The sequence below is a fragment of the Protopterus annectens genome, chromosome 2.part0 (assembly GCF_019279795.1).
Source record: "Protopterus annectens isolate FY-2018-M chromosome 2.part0, PAN1.0, whole genome shotgun sequence".
Taxonomy (NCBI): domain Eukaryota; kingdom Metazoa; phylum Chordata; order Ceratodontiformes; family Protopteridae; genus Protopterus; species Protopterus annectens.
In genome coordinates this window covers 470,110,517-470,134,806 of record NC_056728.1, presented here as the reverse complement: position 1 = coordinate 470,134,806, position 24,290 = coordinate 470,110,517, and positions in this window count along the sequence as shown.

Here is a 24,290-nt window from a genome sequence, read left to right as displayed (position 1 = left end):
GGCAGTTCTCCACTCTGCTGGAATGAAGCCTGTACTTAGGCTGTGGTTGAATAGGGTGCTGAATGGCGAAGCCATGTCTTGCTGGAGATGGTGCATAATACATCCTGGGATGCTATCAGTTCCCGTGGAAGCTGTGTTCTTTGCCTTAGATAGGCCTGCAACACTTGATCTATGGAGATGTGAGGTGAGGGACAAGTATTTGGGATGTTGAAAGGGCCTTTGTGGGGGTCAGTGGGGTGAAGTTTGTGCTGAACCTATCTGCTAGCAGGTTAGCTAAGTCAACAGGATCAGTGTAAGTGATACTGTTAAGTATTAATTTGGAAGACACCTGGCCTTTGCCATGGAGGTTCCTGACATAACTGCAGAAGACTTTATGGTTTCATTTTGTAATGGAGGCTAGTTTTGATTCATAACTGGCCTTGGAGATTTTCACTAGTGATCTAATTTGCTTGTTGAGGCTAAGGAGGGAGTTTTACAATTTGGAATTTGTTCCTTTTTACCCTTGGACAACAGTTTCTTCCTTTTGTTGTAAAGCCTGTTGATAGAGGATGTCCAGCAAACAGGTTTGTGTTTCCGTGAGGAGCAGGTTTTATTTCTATTGGGTATGGCTGAGTCCATGGAGTTGTACAGGTGCTTTTGTACTGCATTGTTGTATTGTTCAGCATAGTTGTCTGCATCCTCTGAGGGGGTGTGAATCTACAGATACCCTCCCTTAGGAGGATACAGTTAGCTTTTGAGAAGTCTTTTTAGATTGATTATGGCTGGGGGTGGGTGGGATAGAAACTTTGAATGAGACAGTATGATGATCTGATCTCACCAGGTAAGAACATACTATGGGAGTGGTGCAGCAATCACCCATGTTGGTGAGAACCAAGTCCAAAATGTTATCTTCCCTTGTGGGTTATGAGACAAGCTGGTCTAGTGCATTAGAACTGATGAAGTTGAGGAATCGTTGAGAGAGTGAGTGCATTAGTGCAAGAATAGTTCACCCAGTCTATGGTGGGGTAGTTGAAGTCACTAAGGATCAGGGTGTTAAAGAGTACCTTGATGGAGTCAAATAGATCCAGGTAAGAGGAGTGGATGTCCAGAGACATGGAAGGGGTCTATGTCTAGATATATCTTGGATGGGTGTCTTGCCAACTGTCAGTTGTACCTGGAGTAGTTCCAGTGTGTCATGCTAGCAAACCAGTCTGGAGGGGTGCCTGTACTTAATGAAGATAGAGAATCCACCACCCTTAATCTTCCCAACCTCATTTTGGGGTCGGAATATGTGGAATGAGGTATAGCCTGGTAAGGCAGGGGTGCTGTCTGCAGCCCCATGACTGAACAGACATCAGCATCTTCCAGTGCAAGGAGGGCCTGCAATGAGTCCATTTTCAGGTTAAGGCTCCTAGTATTAAGCAGCATGACCTTCATTTTGCATTTTGACAGATCTTTTATGTTGAAAGGTTTGTCTTTGGGGCATTTCCTAAAAAATTTACAATGGGGGAGGGAAGAGACTTGGCCAGGATCCAGAAATCCAGTGGTGACAGGTGAAGTCCATCTCTGGCAAATTATCGAGGCCTGTCAACCATGTCATCCCAGACAGACAGATACTGGATCCCCTTGGAATGACACCATGAACTAAGCCAATTGTTGAAATCAATTATTTTTGTTGGTATTGTGGTCTCATTCTTGGTGAAGGTAGGATGCTGCTTAGGGCTAGGGTCATACCTGCCTGTAGCACATACTCTGAGAGTTCAATCATGTCTCTCTTCATATAGTTCAGGGAGGTACATCTCAAGTCATTCACACCAACATGTACAATGACAGAGTTGTACTTGTACTTGTTGTGGTGAGACTTACGTGCATGAGTGATGTGGTGGATTCTGCCACCGGACAGACAACTGACTGTGACCTTCTCCTTGTCGAGCCTGGTGAGGGGGGACATCGGTGTGTCTCACAACTGAGTCACCAATGACTAGTGTGTTTGGTTTATTGTTATGTCTTGTGGACTGTAATGGTTTATTGCTTTGCCTTATGGGCTGTGTTTGTGAGACACTGGTGTGCTGTCTGCTGTATGTGACATTTGATGTTGTGTGTGGAATGTTTGTGAGTATGTTTTGGAGGTCTCTGTTGTTTAGGTAAATTTTTATTGAGGAACTTTGCATAGGTGTGTGTGTGCTGTGCTTACCTATGTGATGCAAGTGGTGTGGTGTTTGTGCTGGCAATCTTCTCTTTGTCAGAAGTACTGACTGTGGTGCAAGAGAGTATAGATGCCAAGTTACTGATGTACATGCATTTCTCACAGGTGGAAAAATTATGTGCTGGGAGAAGAGGGTTGTCAGTAAACATGATGCAGTTGCTATACTGTCTTAGTATGCCCATGTCGACCAGGCTGGCAGGAGAAACTGAGGGGAATTATCCAGACATAGTGTTCCAAATGCTTGGGCAGACTTATAGAGAGAGGGATTTGATAAGGGTTGGTAGTGTAGACCACAAGAACCTTCTTAAATGTAAAGTAACTGGCCTGAAGCACTAGTGCTAAAACCAAAGCTAAGATGCTTAGAATAACAGATTCATTTAATCAGGCTACTAACAAGCAGTAATAAATGCAGCAGGATAAAAGCACTTGAGCACTTAAGAGCACACAGCAAAAATAAGATACTAAAGTATGAAGAACACGATTACAGTAAAAGCAGATGAATAAAGTGTAATTTTTTTAAGTGGAGAGGGAGGAAACAGAAGATAGTTCAAGATTAGGGAACTAAGGGGGTTGGCCTTCCAAAATGGTCTCTCTTTGCCCAGAACCCTCTACTCAGAACACTGAGCTGATGAGATAGGACAGGGAGGAGTGTCCAAAGTCAAAGAAGCAAAGGGGGTAGTCCTACCAAAATAATCTCACTGCACTCTGTTGATTCTACAACAGTGTACTGATGTGAGGCAGCAAATTATGGAGGAATATAATATGGTTTCTGTGGACAACAGAAGAGAGAAATTAGGACTTCCAAGACAGCTGCACATTGTGTAACAACTTAATTTCAGCTATTCCAATGTAAAATCAGAAAATCAGCACAGAGAGCCAGAGAAGATGTCCTTTTGAGTAAATTCCAGCTACTGGCTAATAAAGTGCATTGCCTGAATGCAAGCAAAAAAGAAGTTTAGGAACCTGAAAGGAAAATCATTTGAAAAGGTGAGGAGAAAACACTGAAAGGGAAGAATCCTGTACCTGTTCAGCAAAAGCAGTTCAAGCTCCAGCTTTGGTGTAAGACATGACTTCCAGTAATCTAGAGTTAAAAATAAGTCAAATGTGCTAAGACATGATTAAAATAAACAAAACACTGAAGGAGCATATCAACTCAAATAACAAAAGGCAGGAAAAATGGAAGACAATTTAAACAGATATTCAGAGGAGTTGATAAAACTACAAAAATCAGAGGTAAAACAAAGCTGAGTACAAGAGTGCTCAAGAAAAGAAGTTTCAAAAACTGGTAGAATTAGAGGGCAAAGTGCGTAGGGAAAACCTGGAAATTTTCTGCTCTACTAGAGAATCTGGAAGGAGCACACTGCATTAATTTTATGAAAATACAGATAAGCAACTGGACTGGTATTCCACAGCAGGAGTTGTTAATAGAAAGGGTGCATTATGTGTATGGTGTATGGTCCAAACCTGGCCATGAGAAAATAGTCAAGACCTGTATTAGAAAAGATGTAATCCTTCCAGAAACAAGAGATGATTCTGACAAAATAGTAGAGTGTTTGTGGAAAATGATTACTCACTGTACAACAGGCAGACTAGGAGTAAATTTATTCCAGCAATCAGATAGTGCTGAGAGGTAGGTGTGAGCAAGCTGCTGTATCCACTTATCTTCAGAATGTTTTCCCTTGATGATTAAAGTCATTTTTTGATGCAGAATATGCTAAGAAGGAAATACAACAGCTTGTTGTACAATAATTGTGCTATAAAACAGAAGGGACTCTCTTTCTTTTTCTTCTGATAATAAAGGTCATAAAGAGACACTGCCATTGAAACCTTTTCCAGTGTTACAAGGAAAATGTTTGCAAGACATAAAAACACACAGCCATTGATTAGAAGAACCAGGGGTACATTTGAAATTAACCAGATACCAGAGTTGGGAGATGGAGATCAACAGGAAGAAAACCAGCAATTTAAAAATGAATGAATAAATGTGGGATTACAAAGCATCAGTCACATTTGCATAATATGGCTGAACAAGAAAAACTGAAAATACTGGATTTTTTTACTTTGTTAAACTTGTAGGGGACTCCAAAGTATATGCCATACTTCATGCCATCAATGTTTAAAAGACCATTAAAGGGAAAGGAAGAGGAAGAAAAGAGGTAGCTGTAAGTAAATCAATTTTTGTTCTTAACAGAATTTTTATAAAACATTTCATGGCATATACTACATGTTCTACAGTAAAGAATTTTTAGTAATTGTATGTGTTATAGGGATATTAAACAAGTGCCTTTTTTTCTTCTTCGTCTTTCTTTTTATCTTTTTTATTTTTGTTTTAGTTTTAAGAAATATAATCATTGCAATGTAAAAAGAGAAGAATGTCTGGACAAAATCATATTTAAGATAATAGGCTGCAATTTTTGGCTGTTGAGGTGAGACATAGGTTGTAAAAGTACACAGATTATGACATTAGAATTTATATGCTTTTTCTTACTTTTGCATATGGGAATGACTAGGTTAAGGTGCTTGGCTTGATCTAACAAGTTTTAATTGGAAGCAAGTAAATAAGAGAACACTGAATGTAATGAAAAGTTTTCCTTTACAAATAAATGCTCACATTGCAATATAAGAAACTTGTAGCTGAAGGCAACTATGAGTTTGGTTCTCAGGTTTCTATGGAGACAAGATGACAAGAGGGCAATAAAAACAGAATATTTTTTTTCTTTTAAGACTAAAAGATAATCCCTGGGATTCAGAAAGGTCTGCACACAGTGAAGGAATAGTGCAAGAGCTGCTGCAGGCAATATGACCGATGAGAGATCCAGGAACGAGCTCCTGGGACGTGCATGAGCGCACCTACACTATTCCTGCATGGACACCACTGCTATATGCTAATTACCCCATTTTCTGGTGAAAACCATGCAAGTGAGGAGAATTAGTAATCCAGGAAGCAGGCAGGCATCTGTGCAGGAATACAGTAACTTGCAGAAATGTATTCTGTTACTGACCGAATACATTTCTGCAAATTACAAAACGGAGGCATGACAGGTCCAAATAAAGCATGTATTCAATGTAGTAGGCATGCCAATGGCAAAATATATGACCATTGGCACAGAAAATAGTTGCAAAATTTTAAAAAATAACTTTTATTTTTTTTGGATAATTTTGGCCATTTAAGCGTAGGGCAGTGGTGCGCAAAAGGGATTGGCCCGAAAATATGAAAAAAAGTTGGAAATAAGCTTTTAAACCCAAATCAGCATTTTGCCATGATAGTCAATGGCATGCATAAGACAACAATACCAGAGAATAGTGGTTGCTAAGGGGGAAGGCTCAGTGTGAGTGTGGTAACTATGAATTAGCATTCTGTTTTATGCAAATGAGGGAATTGATACTGAATCCCAGAATTTCTCTCAGTGTTAGCTTGCACCCAACTGTGTACACCATGGTATAAGTATAAGAGGTAAATGACCTCATAAGGGGGAGTGTCATGCATACTGCAAGCTTATTAGAGCTCTGTGGCCCATGATTGCCCTCAGCTAAACACAGCTAAGGAAGGGGTGTGTCTGAGGCTGCCTAGCAGTGTTTACATTGCCTAAATGGATGTGTGTACCCCACACCAGGTTTTAAACAAAAAAAAAAAAAAAGAAAGAAAACACAGAGAATAGTAGCTCTGTTCATGAGTACTAGGCATGCACGGTGCACCTCGGGGCTTAAATGGGAAGGCAATGGGAAGGGAAAACAGCAGTAGGAAGGCAATCAAGAAGAACTAGCATAGCTGGCAAGTGAAATGTATCAGAATCAGCCAATTACACAGACAGCAGCCCAGCCCAGAGCACTACTATAAACGATGCAAACACCTTCCACTCTGGTTTTTCCCACAAAGTCTACACCACTGGTGTACACAGATGGGGAAATTTTACCTGACAAAACTAACAAAATGTTAGGGGGTGTTGTTGCTCTCATACATCAATATGTGGAAGAGACTGAGGGTGGTAAGGATGTGAATGCTGATGACCAACCCACAGTGAAGAGAAGGAGAAGAGTGTACAAATGCAGGGTAACCTACCAGGGGATACATGAGCTGGAGATAGTGGAGCACTATAGGGTGGACATGGACATTCTACAGCAAATTGTTGAGCTGTGCCAGCCATGCCTCACACCAGAACCAACAAAGAAAACCCATCCCAGTGGATACCAAGGTATGTGTAGGGTTAAGAATACTAGCCACAGGTACCGTCCAAAGGCCAAGTGGGGATATCATGGAGATCTCACAGGCATCAGCATCCAGGGTACTCCACTATTTCCCAGATGCCATGTCAGCACATACCAGTGAGCACATATATTTCCTCAACACCCATGAGGCATTGACCAGCAATATGCATCTTTTCCACCAAATAGCAAAATACCCTAAGGTAGTGGGTGCTATGGACTGCACGCACATACACATCAAAGCACCATCTGGTGAGTGGGGTAGGGTCTACATAAACAGCAGGGGCTTCCTCTCCATCAACTACCAGGTCATGTGCAATGCCCAGGACATTATCTTGAATGTGTGTGCTGGCAGCCCTGGAAGCTGTCATGACTACCACATCTGGCATATGACACAGCTGTACCAGAAATTTGCCAGTGGGGACATCCCATATGACCACCTAGTGGGGGATGCTGGTTACACACTGGAGCTGTGGCTGATGACACCCATCAGAAATGCACACATACCCAAACAGGAATTCTATAATGGGGCACACGGACAAACCAGAATCATAACAGAGTTTGTGTTTGGGATGCTTAAGTCACGGTACTGCTGCCTGGACATATCCGGTGGATCCTTGCAGTACTCTCCAGCTACATGTACACAAATGCTCATTATATGTGCCATGCTACACAATATGATCCTGCAGAAACAGCTACAGCAGGAACAGCACAGGGCAAGGTCAGACAGCCCCCCACCATTCCCAAGGTCATCACAAGCACAGAGGGACTTGGAGGAGGAACATCTTGAGCCTGCCCATGTAGGCAGAAGGAAGCATGCTCAGTATTCCCAGGCTTTGGCAAAGAAGCAACACATAGCACCTACACTGACATGGTAGGGACCCAGTGAATGACACCTCTCTCTGACTTGCATGTACTGTAAAAGGGATGCCAAACATGACACTATCTGTGCTTTACCATGTATAGGGAGTGTACTATGTGCATCTGACATAGTCAGACCTCCAGCACCGTCCTCAATACTGGCACAGCTACAATGTAAGTCACTCTTCCTATCTATTGATGAATAGAGTAGTATGCTCTGCTAGTTGTATCTATGGTATGGATGTGAGCATGCAAGGGAATATGCTGACTGAATGGGATGGCAGCAGATAGTGGACACCTATATGTGCAGCATGAAATCCATAACAAATACTGGTGTCAACAAAGTAGGCAGTACTAGACAAGGTGACTAAGCTCATTGCAGTACATGTGGTGGCCCAAATGTATGTCCATTGGACACACATGCATGCATGGCAGTGAGGCTCACATACCCAACACCAGCCTCAGCCAGCAGGATGGGTATAGATGACCATAAAGAAAGGCTGTGCTAAGGCCTTCAATTGATGGCAATGGTGAACAGCCCCCCTCCAGACCTACACAGACAGACTACAACAGGTCTGAAAGTTGTTTGTTAGTTCTGAAGGGCAAGAAGTCTGAAACTGAAATGTAGGTCAATGAAACCTAAGATCTGTACTCTACTGATATGCCTCTAGTCTTCATGATAGATCAGAATGCAAAATGAAATGGAAGCCAACAGAGTACCTGAAATACCAGTACAGTCATAGCAAATGTTTATAGTTGTCAGGTGTGCCCCCTCCCACAATCCTATGTAGAAATGCAGTAATATGTACTTGTGGGTTTAATAACAGTGGAGCACAGATTACCTGAGCTGGCCCAATATACAGGATTGATTGTTGCATATCTACAATATGCAGGGGTCCATGTGTTAGGTTGTTGTGTGTTCAACATTGTGTGGAAATGGTCAGTATGTAGGCATGGAGGGTTGTGTCTCGGTGGCCTATGACCAGTACTGTTGATGACAGGGCCATGTTCTGACAATGCATCTCAGCAATACCCATGTTAGCAGTCATCCATACTCACTGTCCAGATGTCAATATTTGTCACTGTCAGAAGGATGGACATGTCATGAATGTGGGCCCAGACATACACACAGTACACAGGTGGAAGCACCCTAGACAGAGAACATAAAATGTAACTGTCAGCTGCACACACCTTTGGAATTGTACATACAGGTTAGCAGCACAGTAGTTGTCTGTGTAGTATGGAATGCTGATGTAGTCTGGCCAATCACTGGCAGACCACAAAAGGCACAGTTATGAAGTAATGAGAGACTGCCTATGCACAAGGCAGCATAAGGGGAATGTCCCAGATATATCTGTGAGTCAGCTGCAAGAAGCCTCCATATCACACATGCACTCAACTCAGCCCACCATCAGCCACAGGTTTATCACAGGTCATATCCCTGCTGTTGGGAATGAGTACAGTATGACACCCACTTCTGTATGGGAATACCCACAGAATGTAGCATGCTGAAGAGGTGTCCCATGCTGGTGTGTCCCTAGCTGTAAGCAGCACACTGCCAGCATCCAGACCAATGGATTCATTTGAACAGGGACTATTGCCATTAACACCTCACACACTTACCCTGTTACCCCGTGGGAATCCAGTGGCCTGCAGCCTAGGAATGTAGGAGTGACAGAATGCATTTGCCTGCTATAGATGGCGTGCATCACAACCAAATGCCCTACAGTCTTCTGTCAAAGGACTGTGCCTCACCCGTACTGCCAATGTATGTTATCTCATGGGGTCCCATCTAACAACATAACACAGTCAACAGAACACAAATGCAAGGCCATGTTGACAAATCCCAGTAGCATGCCCACCATGTCCTACTGCATGAACTGTGTACCAACCCCTAAATACCATTGGGATGAAGGGCAACTATAGGGATACTTCTCAGATATTGCTCGCATAATGTTAGGAAGTGGATAGAATAACAGAGTGGGGGGTGTGCTAAGTCTGAAACTCTGATGTGTGCCCATACTACCCCTGCCTGCAAACCCAGTAATGGGTGGCTACAAACCTGCTTGCAAACCACAATGTGAAGGGGAACTGGCTAGATATATGACCCCTGCCTCTGGGTAACCTGGGTGAATCCGTACAGCTGATAGGTATGGCCACAGCAGGATATGGCCATTCTGTTATGTTGATATATGCACAAGCAGGGCATCCTCAGCCACTACAGTACCATGGTGCTGGACCATTTACACAGACCCATCAACAAGTTTCTGCAGCTACTCATCCAGAATGGCATGAGTGTGCTAGAATATGTAGTCTGCAGACCACAGTACTGGACACAGCTTCGTTTATCTTGTATTGCCCAGGAAATAACTGTGAGCAAATAAGTATATTTGTCAGTAGTTGATGACATAATACATCACAGTGTAAAACAGTACATATGTCTGAATATCTCTGCTAACACCAACCATGTAACACAAGCAGCACAGACACAATAGTTACAGTATCTCACTATATGTTGCCAATTTGCTAGTCCATATTGTCAACCTATCTACAGATATCCTGCAGAAACAGGTTGCAAGCTGTAGGTGTAGAGCACCAAATCCTGCTCTGGAGTACAACCTACCTGGAATAAATTCACATTCAATACAGAAGGTCATACTAGGCATGCTCCTACACTTAAAGAAATGAAATGAAGCCCATGTCTGACAACACAGTGGACTATACATAGGTTCATAGGTTCATAGGTTCATACTAGGCTATCTGCCCTAGGGCATTTATAAGCCTACCCAGAGTGTGTGTGGCTTTCACCACCCCTTAGGATGAGAATACTATACCCATTGTTTGCTGTGCCTCTGTCCAGCAGTGATACAGAGATGATTCCCGGGGTAAACCTACGATCTCCCATCCACTCGTCAAGATTTCTCTTGAACAGAGTCAGTGAGGGGCTCTGCTTCACATGGACTGGGATTCTGTTCCATAGTGTAGGGAGTCTCTGGGTGATGAATCTGTCCCTCCAGCACGTTCTATACATATCTGTCAGTCACAGATGTCTGTCACACACAACACACTGTACACCATTCATGCTTTGCACACACATTGGATAGGAATACTCACACATATCCAAGGCCAACACACTATAATATGTCAAGCATACACACACAGAGATGTGGGGAAATGAGAGACAGACAGTGACAGAGAGATTTCCATCATGAGGCCTGTCCCACCCACAACACATCTAATTGGCCAATATCGCATGATGTGCTGATGTCAATCACTGTCGACATTGCTTTTGGTAGCCCTTACCCCTATAGTCTCTGTGGTGCTTGTGATAACTGTGTAACACGATAGTACAAATAAGTATTCATCTAGCATTTGTATACCCAGTCCTGTCAAATGTAAAGTTGTGTGTGACTGTGTGTGTGTGTGTGTGTGTGTGTGTGTGTGTGTGTGTGTGTGTGTGTGTGTGTGTGTGTGTGTGTGTGTGTGTGTGTGTGTGTTTCCAAAGGAATGGTTTATAGCCCATTCACACACACTGCACTTCCCATTGCCCATGTTAGCACTCATGCTAATGTCAGTCACCTTGAAATAACCCTATGGCGAACTGTCAGCCATATAAGCTGCATGGTGCTTGCAATATGTGTGTAATACTGTAGTGTAGGAAACTACTTATGTAGGAGTTCTAATCCCAAACATGGCAACTGTGATTGTGTGGAGATGAATGATTTTCAGGCCATTCACAGTCAATATACCTCCCATTGCCCTAGTTTAGCAAGCCTGCTGATGTCAGTCACCTTGAAATAACCCTTTGGAGAAGTACTAGCCTGATAAGCTCCGTGGCACTTGCAATAACTGTAGAATACTATAGTGCAGCATACCAGTTAAGTAGAAGTTCTATTCCCTGAGATGCTAAATGTGAAACTGTTTGTGTGACAGAGTGTGTGTGTCTTTGATGATACCTGATTTTATTGACATTCACACTTACTACTCTCCCCTTACCCCTCATTTAGCACTGCTGCTGATGTTAGTCACCTTCAAAGATACCTGTGGAGAGCTCTTCAACATATAAGCTCCATGATGCTTGCGCTAACAGTGTAATACTATAGTGTATCATAGGAGTTTGAATCCCAGCCATGGCAGCTGTTAAACTGTGTGTGTGTTTGCATGAGTGAGTGTGTGTGTCTTTGATGATACCCGATTATATGGACAGTCACACTTGCTACTCTCTCTTTACCCCTCCTTTAGCATTGCTGCTGATGTTAGTCACCTTCAAAGATACCTGAGGAGAGTTCTCCAACATATGAGCTCCATGCCACGTGCTATAAATGTGGAACAATGTAGTAGCAGTAACTGCATGGGTTTGAATCTCATCTGTGGCAAGTGTTTGTGTGTGTGTACATATGTATGTCTACCTCAAAGATTTTGGCTCCATTTACACCCAGTACACATCTCAGAGCCTGACTTTAACAGTCCTGCAGATATCATCCACCTTAGAAGTACCTGTTGCCAACCCTAAACCATGTCAGGTCAGTGGTGCATGTGGTAAATGGATAATATAATGGTCCATAAAGATTATTAGATAGAGGTTTGAGCCTCACCCCATGCAAGTGTAAATGTGTGTGTAGGGTAAAATTATTTTTGGGATCTCTCACCCACTATATCACCTAATGCCACTATTAACAAGGGCTGGTGATGTTCCTCACCTTAGAAGGACCTTGGGACAACATCCATCCTATAAGCTCCGTGGCATGTGCGATATATGTAGTACATAGCTAGGTAGAGGTTTGAATCTCAGTACTGGCAAGTGTGTCTGTGTGCCTTTCATTATCCTGTGTGGAGGTTGCTGTGATTGTGTAATAACAGTATCCATTGTGAAGCATGTTTTGCTAAATTATTATGTTGAGGACCTAGTATATGTCACAATGCCCACCTTACAAGAACAACAGATGTCAAACACCAGAGAGGTTGATGTAGACAATCCATAGCCCTACATGTGACATTATAGATTGGTGAATAATATAGGCAACCCTTCTATTACTCAGAGAACACTCTCCACCCATGTCTCATACACAAGCACACTTGGCTAGGCAACAACCACTATATTGGTAATTCTCTGCATATTGTCTCACAGATAGTAACCACAGTGTGATTGCAGTGGACTACATGCCTATTGACCACAACAATGCCACTGACATCAGAAAGTACTTTGATGTGTTACATCTCCTGACTGTGTGTTATCCAGCACGTAAAAGGACATGGTACCTGGCTCCATCCCCGCAGTAGGCAAATAAATGCTTACAGTGGCCCTTTTGATATGTTCCCCACTGGACACCTGCAACAACTGTAGAGTCTGCAAACGTAACCCACAAAGGGAATACCATGCTTTATACACATACTCTGTATGGACAGATGCCACTAACTCCACTGAATACCTGTATTATGCTGTCAATGTAGGTGCAAGCACAACCTCAGCTACATAGCCAGGTCTCACCAAATGAGGTCAGGAATGCTACATCAAAAGATAACAATCTGTCCACACAGCATGCCTCAGAGACCTCAAGTACACTTCCACACATCAAAGAACATGCGTGTGGGACATGTGCACAACCCAGACAATGTCCATGTTATGGAATATAGATCACATACATGGGAAGCAGTGAACATCACTTGCCACCCAAAATAGTAACCCAGATGGTGAATATAATACCCACCCCTGGCAACCACTCCAGGGACTACATCCCTAAGCCACACTGGGGACTATTGTCATGTGGCCTGATGCCAAGGTATTCCCTTTGCCTAGCCTTGTACAGCCTTCAGGTCCATTCACCTACTACACACCTGTGAAGCAATGAACCTATGCATCTCAGTACTGGCAAGTGTGTGTGTGTGTGTGTGTGTGTGTGTGTGTGTGTGTGTGTGTGTGTGTGTGTGTGTGTGTGTGTGTGTATGTGTGTGTGTGGAGATGAATGATTTTGAAGCCATTCATACTCACTACACCTCCCATTGCCCTACTTTGGCATGCCTGCTGATGTCATTCATCTTGAAACAACCCTTTGGCCATGTTTCAGCTATATAAGCTCTGTGGCAATTGTGATAACTGCGTAATAATGTACTGTAGCAAACTAGTTAGGTAGGAGTTGTAATCCTGATCCTACCAGCTGTGATAATGTGTGTGTTTCTCTGAGAGAGTGTGTGTGTGTGTGTGTGTGTGTGTGTGTGTGTGTGTGTGTGTGTCTTCATTGACACCTGATTTTGTGGACATTCACACTTACTACACTTCCCTTATCTCTCCTTTAGCACTGTTGCTGATGTCACTCACCTTCAAAGATACCTTTGGACAGCTCTCCATCACGTATGCTCCATGGTGCGTGCAACTGTAACAGTAATACGTAGTCAGGTAGGGGTTTGAAACTCAGTACTGGTAAGTGTGTGTTTGTCTGTGTCATCAGTATCCTGTGTGGGTGATGGGGTGATTGTGTAATGACAGGATCCATTGCAGTGTGGGATTTGTTACATCATTATATTGAGGACCTATATGTCCGAATGTCTACAATACAAGGACAACAGTTTTGAAACACTGTAGAGGTTGTTGTAGACAATCCTCAGCCACAAATGTCTACAGCCATGTGCAATTACTATGTGACAGTATGGATTAGTAAACAATGTAGGCAGCTGTTATAATATCCAGATACCACTCTCCACCAATGGATCATACACAAACACGCTTGGCTCTTACTCTCTTACTCCCGTCCTTTCTTACTTTGTCTCTCTCTCTCTCTCTCTCTCTCTCTCTCTCTCTCTCTCCCTCTCTGGTGGATGTGGAAAAGTACATCTGTTTTGCATAGGTAGAAGCTTGAGTTTTCTAAGTAATGCTCATGATCAGCTGATGGCCTGTGCACAAATTGGAGTCCCCCACTTGCTAATTGCATATGGAACAGCTGTGGTATCATTCCTATAGCCAATTGCATGGAAATCACTCCTATAAATAACCACTTCATGTAGTTGTTGATCCTTTTCCTTCACTGTAAGCAGGACTTCATGTGGGTGTCTGACAAACAGCATCACAGAGGGTAGTTAGAAATACCTCTTGCAACATACACTGTGGAGACAGGCCAACAAACAGAAGGGGGATCTTCCAGACAAGGGGACAGAAAGTAAGTATTGCTGTTCTACATTTGAAGTAATGTTGGTTTAACAGGGTTTGTGTGGATATGGCTGTTCTACATTATTTAAAGTCTGGCATGACAGTGTTATATGGTTGAGGAAACTCTCACCTGTAGGGCTATCTGCAGACCGGCCAGAGTTAGGAGTCTAAGATGTGGTGTGTTGCTCACACATTTCCTATCTTTAGAAATGCAGTAGCATACTCTGATGATTGAAGTCAGTACATGGTGACATCCATGTGAGTTACTGACTTCATATCCCTCAGAGGAGATATGTCACAGCAAACCCTGTTACACCAGGAATTTTCTCAGTTTATCACAGCAATATGTCAATATTGGCCCTGTGTTTGTGCCTCTGTCCTCCAAGTCTGTCACCCTTTGTCAATATGTCATGCAGTAAGAGGTGCATATATACAGTATATTATTATTTACTGACATCATACCTGATAACAAGCCAGTGAGATAGACTGCTAGACATGTTATGTATAGTAGGCCTTATATTTGAGGACAAAACCTGGACATTCTGTTGTAGTCTGTACAGTAGTGAGGTCTGTGTACTTATAGTGATTGTTGACAGAGTGTCGGTATTGTGTAGCAGTGTATTGTGAATATGTTACTTAGCCTGTGTACAGACTGTGGTAGATGTCAGTGTTCTTGGTCCTGTTCTATCTGATGTTTCATGCTGCTCCAGTTTCTGGTACCCTGTCACGTATATGTTTGTAAGGCCAGACTGAGACATGTCACATACCACAGTCAGGCATCAGACTACACTGTGTATTGGGCCAGAATATGTAGGGTTAGTGTGTGAGTGGCAAATTTGAGGATGGTTTTGTTCACACAGTCTATATACTATACTATTAATTAGGCTTACCATAATGTGACTGTGACTGTATTGAGATTGGTTGTGGGTATGCACTTTCACACTGGTGTCTGTTACTCCATGCTGTTACATGCCTGTAGTGCCTGCTATATTTGTAAGTGCATGTGTATTCCCCATAGAAAACTTGGGTCAATGTTGTGGCAGTCTGCCTGTGGTTTACACAGTGCTTTGTGACATGCCTAACAGCTCCATGTATTTACCTAGTGTGATGTTATGTCCAGATATTTGTCAGATGTACTGTTGCCTGGGCACCATATGTGTTGAGTATTTCTGAAAAAGCAGTGGGATGCTGTGAAGATGTATGTCACTAACTAGTGGGAAGTATGTGGGCTTGGGACCTCTGCTCATTCGGTTAATATATGGTAGGACAGACAGGAGGGTGTGAATGCAAGCAGTGGGATGCTGTGAAGATGTATGTCACTAATTAGTGGGAAGTATGTGGGCTTGGGACCTCTGCTCCTTCGGTTAATATATGGTAGGACAAACAGGAGGGTGCGAATGCATCAACTGTGTGAGCTTATCTATTCCAGTATTTGTGTAATATCCCCATTTTCATGGCTGTAAACATCCCCTTTGTCAGGCTTGGTCCACACATCTTACATTAAGTAGTTCTGTGTATACATCTGGAATGACGAGATTGTGTCAGACTGTCCATGTTTATTGGCCATATTTCTGCTGTATTTTACAGGGTCATTACTGTGATTTATGTGGTACTTCACTATGATGATTTTATGATGTCTGTCAGTAACTGATGGCGTACATGTCAGTATCAGAAGTGACTTTCTACCCAACATGTCTGTTGACACAACCCCTGTTACTGTAGCAACATTCTACATTTATACCTGTAATACTTACATTATATTCCCTTGCACTAAGCGGTTGTGACTTATGGTGCTGAGATATGACTTCACCACATGTTATGGCCATATGTTTTATATATATATATATATATATATATATATATATATATATATATATATATATATATATATATACACACACACACACATATATATATATATATATATATATATATGTGTGTGTGTGTGTGTGTATGTACATGTATACATATATCTACACATATATATATATATATATATATATATATATATATATATATATATGTGTGTGTAAACATGAGTGTTGTATATATCTTTCCAGATGTATCACGTCATATTTATCTGATATGTGTATATTTAGATATAAAAACATGACTAATTCAACACTATTTTTACTTACAAGTACTAAATTGTAGTAGTCAAAGCAGTTGGTCACTACTATTCAGTATGTGTAATGAATGATATATTTGAAAAAAACAATAGACATTCTCACAGCTCTGATGGCTTAGTGGTTAACTGCTATGAGTATACTGTTCAGGGTGCTGTGTTCAAAACCTGCAAGGACTGTTTATTTTGTTGCTAGGCAGTGCTGGATACAGAGTGGTTCAGGCAGTTTTGAGCAGCTTTTAGCAGGTTTGCATGGGTTTGTGCGATGGTAAGCACTGCTAACGTACGGTTAAATGAATAAGCGCTTACACTGTGTAGGCTTCTCTTACCAGTGTGCAAATGTGCTCAGCATTTACATTTAAGCAATACTTACAACTGCTCAGTATAGCTCAGTCCTGGTAGCCAGTGATCACATTCCAGTCTGATAAAATAGCAGGGTAATGATATCTTTAATAAGTGTATTTAATTCCATGTACATAACATGCTTCTATGTGCTGTCATTACAGTAGCAAGGGGTCCGAGTATACTGTATGGGACACCTGAGTTTACATGGCTAGTACAACAATCTTTTCTCTTTGTATGTGTTTCATACATGGGTAGTATCTCAGGTTATATGCAGTCATACTTGCATATATTGTATCATTGCATTACTACTTTTAACAGTGCTTTTCCAAGTAAGAGTAGATTGCAAATTGTAGTACTGGAACCATACATCCCTGCATGCAAAGCTGGACTCTGAGTACTGACTATCGCATCCTTGGTGTGTAAGCTGTATGTTATTAAGTATCTGCTACTGGAATTGATCTGATTTGTGGATATTAACTGTAGATTACTATGTGTTTAGGACATGTCATTGAGGGCTGCAGTCATGTAGTAATGGCATACCTAGCAGCGTCAGACATCTGTCTGTCAAAGCATTTATCATAATGCATAACCTATTGGCTAGCTGATTTCTGTCTGTCCTCTGTACAGATGTGCAGATGTCAGGTATCCATCTTGGCTGCTTACAGGCAATCCATGATTGACTGACACTGACATGTCTGCCAAGCTGTGTTATGAATGCCACAGCTGGGAAACCCCACCCTGTATGCACCACATGCCATGGATACCTCAACCAGACCACCACGGTCAACAGAACATGCTTGGGTACAGGTCTCTAACCCAGACACTGGCCATGTTATGTAATATATGTTGCATACATGTCAGACTTAGCACCTCACTGGCCCTCTGCAAGAGTAAACCAGATGATTGGATGTTGAATTTAACTGTCACCCTGCAGATCACTCTATGGCCTGCTGACAAATTTCAGGTGTTATGATTACAGTGTACCCACATGCCCTACTCTTCTCATCTCTCCATGGACATTAGCCTGGTACACACCTAGGAACACCTGCACTTATGGACCCCAGCACTGACAAATGTGTCAGTGTGCATTACTGAGAATAACAGTGTTTGTGTGTTTGTAAACTTGTAGGTGACGATACCCTGAGGGCCTTCTCACCCACTACACCCCCAACTGCCATGCCATACTTAGAAATTGGCTGCTGCTGTAATTGACATTAAATGTATCTTGTTACACTCTTCACCCTATGGGCTACCTGGAGCTTGCAGTACCAGAATAACACTGTTCTACAAATGGGTAGATAGGTATGGGTGACTATCTAAGTCCTGGCAAGTCTGTGTATATGTGTGAGTGTGTATATTTGTAGGAGACAGCATTTTGAGGCCACATTCTCTAAATACAATAGACCTTGCCATACATTATAAGGGATAGAGATGTTGCTGACATTAGGAGAGCCATGGCAAACCCTCACCTTACTATCCCTGTGGCATGTGCAATAAAAGCATATCCCTGTAGTAGGACTGATTAGATAGACAAGGGGTTGTATTGAGTCCTGGTCAATGTGGGATCGTGTGTATGTCAGAGCATTGTCATGGATTTCAGTGAGAACAATATTCAATGTGGGTTGTGGATGCTGGGTATACTGTCTTTACACCATGGTACCCCCAGTACCTGTCCCAAGGTCCACTGTAGGAGGTCCGCTGTCACCATCAACCATACAGGTAACTGATTACACTATCCAGCCCAATGATGTATGTGGTGTGTGCAAATTCTCTGTAACAGAATGAACTCACTGACAAAATAGTTAGCACTGCTGCAGGTCTGTCAGATGTGTCTATGACTGTTATGTTTTGAGAAAGACAAAACCAAAGACTGTTCCCAGAACAAACCACGATCCACGAAAATGTCACAATGGACTTCTTTTATTAAGATACAAAACGATGGTTGAGCGCTTTCATCTACCCAACGTAGATTTCATCAGAACACTAGATGAATCAAAACTTGTCTCTTAAATACTTTAAAATACCCGCCTAAATCATCACCTGACCAATTAAACCACCTTTCAATTTTAAAGACATAAAAACAATAATTGGTGAAACCCATATAAACAACCATGAAAGTATTGTCGATAATAATTGTTGATTAAAAAATGTCTAAAACAGCATCAAAATTCAATCTTGTACTAAAGATTCTCTGTCAGTTTGAATATGAAACATGACCCCAATTCTGATAAAACATGCTAGATGAATATTTCATATACAATAATGTAATAAATGCATAAAATGCGTGTGAAGAACAATATCAAATGTATAATACAAATCTAACAATGAATACAAATTACATAAAATATAAAATATGAAATTATGAACTGCGACAATAATATTATGCATTTCTAAGATATATAACTACTTTATTTGAAAAATGAAAAATTATTTTATATAGTATGTTTGTTTGTATATATATATATATATATATATATATATATATATATATATATATATATATATATATATCTCATGAACCTACAGCATAATTAATTTCTTATAAGGGGCTTAGTAGGAATATATTCATTAATGCCTGGTGGACTAGCCGCATTTAGCTTGATCTGCCATTTCATCTCTTTTTCCCCCAAAATTGCCTTAATGTTACCCCCCCTGGGGTTGCTCTTAACCACTTCAAGGATGGCAAATTTAAAGGAGTCACAACCAGTACTACCAACTAAGTGCCTGTATAGTGCATTGTTCATATCCTTCTTTTTTATACAGTATAAGTGATCATAACTTCTATTACGTAATTTCCTGCCCGTTTTTCCAACGTAAAAACTTGGACATGACATGCACTTTCCCATATAAACAACATGTTGGGTCTGGAAGTTTCCCTTGCAAAAATAAATCCTACTTCTAATATTGTTCACTAAGCTAATACTCTCCACTTGTAAGATGAAAGAGCACTGATTGCAATGTCCACATTGCTGAGTCCCTATCCTGTGAGTATTCCCGACATTGTCACTATGATAGGACTTAATATCAATCATCTTTTTAAAATTCATCCCTGTTTTGTAAACATAGGTGGGTCTCTCACACACTCTATCACAAATTGCTTCATCACTAATAAGAATATTCCAATTACTGTCTATAATCTTTCTCACTTCCCCTACATAATGTTCAAATTGTAATATACATGACCTATGATATCCATCTTCTAATGTACTACCTTCATTTCCGCTAGATGACAATAAACACTTGCCCAGGATGGGTGTATATTTATTACCCCATTCACGTATAACATATTCAGTGATGTCCTTGATCATAGCTTCAGGATAACCTCTTTGTCTGAATAATTTGCCAATAAAGGCCATCTCAAGGATCATATCTTCCTTTCTAGAGGTCATCCTAGCAGCCCTTTTGCACTGCCCTTTTAAAATACTTCTTTTCTGTGTGTAAGGATGATTACTCGAAAACTCTAAATAGGCATTACAGAAAGTATCTTTCCTGTAGATCTTAGACTGAAAAGTGTGTCCATCATTGAATATGTAAGTGTCTAGATAATTTATTCCTGTCCTACTGATGTTATGAGTGAATTGCAAGTAGGAGGTACTACCGCTGATATAATCGATGAAATTCATCAATTTCTCCTCATCCCCCTTCCAAAGGATGAATAGGTCATCCAGGTACCTGACATAACAACATATATACTCCTTCCAGGGTGATTCCAAAACAAATTCCTCCTCCCAATCCAATAAGACTAGATTGGCATATATGGGGCCACATGCAGCCCCCATAGCTACGCCTGCTGTTTGTTTATAGTACTCACCTTCAAAGAATATGAAGTTGTTGTCTAGCACAATATTGATGAATTGTGATAGAAAGTCAATCTTATCCCACTGTAGTTGACTATGTTTATTCAAACTATTAATAAATCTAGTCACACCATCCACTTTAGGTATGCAAGAAAACAAGTCCTTTACATCGATGGTGACAAATAATAAGTTAGGATCCCATATATCTTGTTGGAACTTCCCTAAAAATTCCCAGGAGTCTTTTATAATGTGTGGTATCAACTTATAAATGTGCTTTAACCATTGGTCAATGACCTTGCCAAATGGAAAGGCTTTACTACGACTTCCTGAGATAATGGGTCTGAAAGGGGGATCCCTAATGTTTTTGTGTATTTTGGGAATTCCTACTATGGTTGCCATTATGGGGTACTCTACTTTTAAAAAATAGTACAGTTCTAGCGTAATTCGTTCGTCCAATAAAAATTCTTCTAAGTACAGGTCAATTCTTCTGTGGGCAATATTTATTTGATTGATGAAAGTTACCTCATATTGTTCAGAATTATTTAAAATATCAAATATTTTGACAATATAATTGTCCATATCATACAGCACAACTCCACCCCCCTTGTCTGCAGTCATAATCCTAATATTTTGTGAATATATGGAATCTAATAATTTTTCGACTGCTACATTCCACCGAGAGGAATCACCTGATTTTTGTAATTTGCTGTGTACTTCATATATTTTCTTACTGACCACCTTCTCAAAGGTTAATAAGGTATTGTGCATGGGCGGAGTGAAGTTGCTTTTCTTCTTTAAAAGATGTAGATGAACTTAATGTTGCTATAACTAATGATTTATTTTTCCCATAGTGGGAGAAATTACATGCTAAGTAATTTCATTATGCAGAAAGTAGTTGCAAAAAAATGTTTGATAGAAAATGTAAAAAAATTTTAAGGGACACAAGATAATATGAAAATGAAACAGCCTACAATTGGAACAAAAGAATTAATGTAAAATTTTATAGGTCAGACAGGGGTAATGATGTGGATTATGTGTCCAATGAACTTGATAGAGAGGAACAATATGGGGAAGATTTTTTTAGTGCAAGAAAAAAAGTGGAAGGGGAACTACAAATGGCAAGAAAACCGTTGGAGACAAGGGGAAAGAAGAACAAGGAATCCCCACAGGGGTACTAGTACAGGAAGGTGAATATACTGGTATTAGGGTCACTGATGGGGTGGTATATAGTGTAGGAGACTTTAAAATCTACAATTACACCCAATACCCAATAAATTTTGAACATTTCAACTTATTTTCGAAAGGCATGAAATACATTCCTAGAAAGAAGTTTGATTTGGTTGATACCCTAGTCGAGTTCAAATTATTTTTGAGAAAGTTGAATTTGGGTATATTTTTTCAAAGTTCAACTGATAAGCATTCAAAAGTGGACTGTTTAAAGAAGAAAAGCAACTTCACTCCGCCCATGCACAATACCTTATTAACCTTTGAGAAGGTGGTCAGTAAGAAAATATATGAAGTACACAGCAAATTACAAAAATCAGGTGATTCCTCTCGGTGGAATGTAGCAGTCAGGAAGTCGTAGTAAAGCCTTTCCATTTGGCAAGGTCATTGACCAATGGTTAAAGCACATTTATAAGTTGATACCACACATTATAAAAGACTCCTGGGAATTTTTAGGGAAGTTCCAACAAGATATATGGGATCCTAACTTATTATTTGTCTCATCGATGTAAAGGACTTGTTTTCTTGCATACCTAAAGTGGATGGTGTGACTAGATTTATTAATAGTTTGAATGAACATAGTCAACTACAGTGGCATAAGATTGACCTTCTATCACAATTCATCAATATTGTGCTAGACAACAACTTCATATTCTTTGAAGGTGAGTACTATAAACAAACAGCGGGCGTAGCTATGGGGGCTGCATGTGCCCCCATATATATCTAGTCTTATTGGATTGGGAGGAGGAATTTGTTTTGGAATCACCCTGGAAGGAGTATATATGTTGTTATGTCAGGTACCTGGATGACCTATTCATTCTTTGGAAGGGGGATGAGGAGAAATTGATGAATTTCATCGATTATATCAATGGTAGTACCTCCTACTTGCAATTCACTCATAACATCGGTAGGACAGGAATACATTATCTAGACACTTACATATTCAGTGATGGACACACTTTTCAGTCTAAGATCTACAGGAAAGATACTTTCTGTAATGCCTATTTAGAGTTTTCGAGTAATTATCCTTACACACAGAAAAGAAGTATTTTAAAAGGGCATTGCATAAGGGCTGCTAGGATGACCTCTAGAAAGGAAGATATGATCCTTGCGATGGCCTTTATTGGCAAATTATTCAGACAGAGAGGTTATCTTGAAGCTATGATCAAGGACATCACTGAATATGTTATACGTGAATGGGGTAATAAATATACACCCGTCCTGGGCAAGTGTTTATTGTCATCTAGTGGAAATGAAGGTAGTACATTAGGAGATGGATATCATAGGTCATGTATATTACAATTTGGACATTATGTAGGGGAAGTGAGAAAGATTATAGGCTGTAATTGGAATATTCTTATTAGTGATGAAGCAATTTGTGATAGAGTGGGTGAGAGACCCACCTATGTTTACAAAACAGGGATGAATTTTAAAAAGATGATTGATATTAGGTCTATCATAGTGACAATGTTGGGAATACTCACAGAATAGGGACTCAGCAATGTGGACATTGCAATCAGTGCTCTTCCGTCTTACAAGTGGAGAGTATTAGCTTAGACAACAATATTAGAAGTAGGATTTATTTTTGCAAGGGAAACTGCCAGACCCGACATGTTGTTTATATAGGAAAGTGCATGTCCTGTCCAAGTTTTTACATCGTAAAAACAGACAGGAAATTACGTAATAGAATTTATGACCACTTATACCGTATAAAAAAGAAGGATATGAACAATGCACTATACAGACACTTAGTTGGTAGTGCTGGTTGTGACTCCTTTAAATTTGCCATCCTTGAAGTGGTTAAGAGCAACCCCGAGGGGGGGGTAACATTAAGGCAATTTTGGGGGAAAAAGAGATCAAATGGCAGATCAAGCTAAATGCGGCTAGTCCACCAGGCATTAATGAATATATTTCCTACTAAGCCCCTTAGAAGAAATTAATTATGCTGTAGGTTCATGATATATATATATATATATATATATATATATATATATATATATATATATATATATATATATATATATATGTATATATACAAACAGACATACTATATAAAATAATTTTTCATTTTTCAAATTAAGTAGTTATATATCTTAGAAATGCATAATATTATTGTCGCAGTTCATAATTTCATATTTTATATTTTATGTAATTTGTATTCGTTGTTAGATTTGTATTATACATTTGATATTGTTCTTCACACGCATTTTATGCATTTATTACATTATTGTATATGAAATATTCATCTAGCATGTTTTATCAGAATTGGGGTCATGTTTCATATTCAAACTGACAGAGAATCTTTAGTACAAGATTGAATTTTGATGCTGTTTTAGACATTTTTAATCAACAATTATTATCAACAATACTTTCATGGTTGTTTATTTGGGTTTCACCAATTATTGTTTT